The 3,204-nt window shown below is 35.6% G+C and overlaps 1 pseudogene; it reads right to left on the minus strand.

Moving 5' to 3' along the window:
* LOC136843622 (prolyl 4-hydroxylase subunit alpha-3-like) overlaps positions 1-2,170 on the minus strand; it is a 115,417-nt pseudogene extending 113,247 nt beyond the window's left edge.
* Between the last annotated feature and the right edge of the window lie 1,034 nt (positions 2,171-3,204).

Consider the following 3,204-nt stretch of genomic DNA (forward strand, 5'->3'; position numbering starts at 1 on the left):
CCTAATGATAAGTGTGCTTTTCCTTTGCCCTCTTTGCTGGTTCTCTTGACATACTTGCAGGTACGGGTGGCCCAAAAGCTCGAAGCTCAAGACCCCATGTTTTGGAAGCCAGCAGATACTCCTGTGACCTCATCTGTAGCGCACGTGCTGCAGTTTTTCCCGCTCCGCTGGTTGAACTGACTTCAACGGACAACTGGGACGATTGTTCGGCGCCAACAATGGTCATAAAAGGTTCGTACGTTGCAAGTAGTCAATAGCCAGCCCTTCCCCCTTTTACTTAAACTCCTTAAAATTCCATTTCTTTAAACTTTACCTCCTTCCTCCACAAAGCAATCCTCCTTTGTTCGAGTCCTGCCTGCATCCCATATCTCGCCATCTACGTGCCTTGAATTCAAGTAAAGATCCCGTGATAACCATCCACCATCCCTCCCCCAGAGCAATTTACGGGCTATTTAGGTTTAGCAATATCCGTGTTAATTTTCTCTTTGTGTGAGTGCGATCACGTGTTCATTGTTAGAGCCTAAGCTGCTACAATTCCCAGATTGTGCCTACGTGATTTCATTATAATTATCTGCTGGGCTCATAGGGGTTAACAATTAAGTGTAGAGTATCCCCATTTACAGGGGGGGATTCCATTTCCTTCAGTGTGTACCGTCATTCCTAACCTAGAACGTCTCTTTCAGGAGAGACAAGCGGCCGATAGCAATCCGTACTTCAGTATCTCGTCTGCCACCAAAATCCTGAAAATTCCTGGTCGCAGTCATTACCAAATTCCGTTGTGGCCCGAAATGTTCACATGAATTATCCTCCCATCCTGGAGTTCCATCATTTGCATTATCTGAGACTATTTCATGTAAACAGGGCAAGACTGAATGTTATTATCATCATTGGACTGATTGTATTGCACATTGGTCCCATATTTAATCAACTTGCTTGTTGCCAATCATTGCATTATTATTCCATGTGTCCTAATTATGAGTTTGCCCTTTAGTTATCATGCTGTTTGTTGTCTCATTGTTTACTTGCTAAGTCTCTAAATAAACCCCTGTAAATTTGTAAAAGGAATTCTAATTCCCAAATGGCGACCTTCCTCATTCAATTGTAAATCCAGGAATATCTAAGGTAAGTTTTCAAATAACTTTTCCTTTTGCTCATAAGCTGGGCTTTCTTGGTTTTGTGGCAGCATCAATAATAACTTTGTTTCAATTTCTCACCAGCCAAGACCGACCAGGTTATGACAATATATATATATATATATATATATATATATATATATATATATATATATATATATATATATATATATATATATATATATATATATATATATATTGTGACAAAGTGTCTAGTGTCTGATATTCAGATTAAGCCTGGTATCTAAGTGCTTGATATTTGATTACCAAACTTGCCATTTATTCGACAATTATAGTTACCTCACAACAGCCAGACACCTGAATCCTCATCACACATACAAAACGACTGATTTCTCTAAAGGCAACAGTGATCCCTTATAAAACTTGTCAATCATGAAAAGTTCATTAAAATAGGTGTGAGGTAAAATCAAAGGGCATCACTCCAATAACATTATAAAATCTGAGTGATTTTATTTCCCTGGTTCGAGCTCACTTCAATTACTTGAAGGAAAACATCTCACTTACCACTCTGTATCTAATTCAAATCAAAATTACTGGTGGGTCAACAAATGAAACTCTGAGATAGTAATTTTAAATACAAAAATTTATTTCTAAATTCAAAGATTATGCATGACATCAACAGTCTCTGGAAAATTTATTATTACTTGAAAACAAAACAAAATTGGATTAAATCTGAATTAATCATGTCAAAATTAAATCAAATTAATTTATTGATTAATCAAAAATTATTCAAGTAAAATTTAAATTGTTAAGTAACAAAATTTGATTGAAAGGAAATATAAGTAAATTAATTCCCAAGTGTTGAACAAAATAAGGCAATTAAATCAATCATATAAAAATGTGGATACAAAAGACACAGAAATATACTCTGCAAAAAATTAAATATAAAAAAATGCTTCTGTAAACTTTGAAAGTAACTGCTGCACTCTTACTACATCAAATACAGTGTCTGAATTACCTTGAGTAGGGTTAGATGGTGTTACGGGCAATTCAGCTGTAGCTTTCAACCTTCCCATGTCTCTCATGTGCCTAGATATCTCTCTTTCTTCTTCTGCTCTTTTCCTTAATTCTTCAGCAGCTTTCTCTTCTTCTCTTTCTTTTCTTTCTCATTTTGCTCTGTCTTCTCTTTCTCTTTCTGCCTGCATTTTCAGCTTAATCAAATTTCCTTCTGCTTCTATACGTCTAAGCTCTGCTTCTGCATCACTTTTCTCTTTCTTTTGCTCATGTTTATCTATAAGTTCTGCCTCAGCTGCATTCAACAACTCTTGTGCCTCTCCTAACTCTTCATCTATTTTACCAGAGTCCATCAATGCTTGGATTGCAATGAATTTTATTTGTGCCTTTACCATGTTGGCAGACACCTGACCACCACATGCTACTGCTATCTCACTCCACTGTGCATTCAATATGACAACAATTCAATACAATAAAATGCAAAAAGCAACTATATGGTCACTCTCCTAATAAACTAAAACAACTATATGGTCACTCTCCTAACAAAATATGTCCCTAACACCATCAGTATAAACCAGAGTGATATTTGTGATCTGTTTTCCCGGGTCTGGGCACCATTTATATATGTGACGAAGTGTCCAGTATCCAATCTTCAGATTAAACCTGGTATCTAAGTGCTTGATATTTGATTACCAAACTTACCATTTATTTGACAATTATAGTTACCTCACAACAGCCAGACACCTGAATCCTCATCATACATAAAAAATGACTGATTTTTCTAAAGGCAACAGTGATCCCTTTTAAAACTTGTCAATCAAGAAAAGTTCATTAAAGTAGGTGTGAGGTAAAATCAAAGGGCATCACTCCAATAACATTATAAAATCTAAGTAATTTTATTTCCCTGGTTCGAGCTCACTTCAATTACTTGAAGGAAAACATTTCACTTACCACTCTGTATCTAATTCAAATCAAAATTACTGGTGAATCAATTACTGGTGAGTCCACAAATGAAACTCTGAGATAGTAATTTTAAATAAAAAATTTATTTCTAAATTCAAAGATTGTACATGACATTAACAGTCTCTGGGAAATT

This window comes from Macrobrachium rosenbergii, chromosome 2 (assembly GCF_040412425.1).
Source record: "Macrobrachium rosenbergii isolate ZJJX-2024 chromosome 2, ASM4041242v1, whole genome shotgun sequence".
NCBI lineage: Eukaryota > Metazoa > Arthropoda > Malacostraca > Decapoda > Palaemonidae > Macrobrachium > Macrobrachium rosenbergii.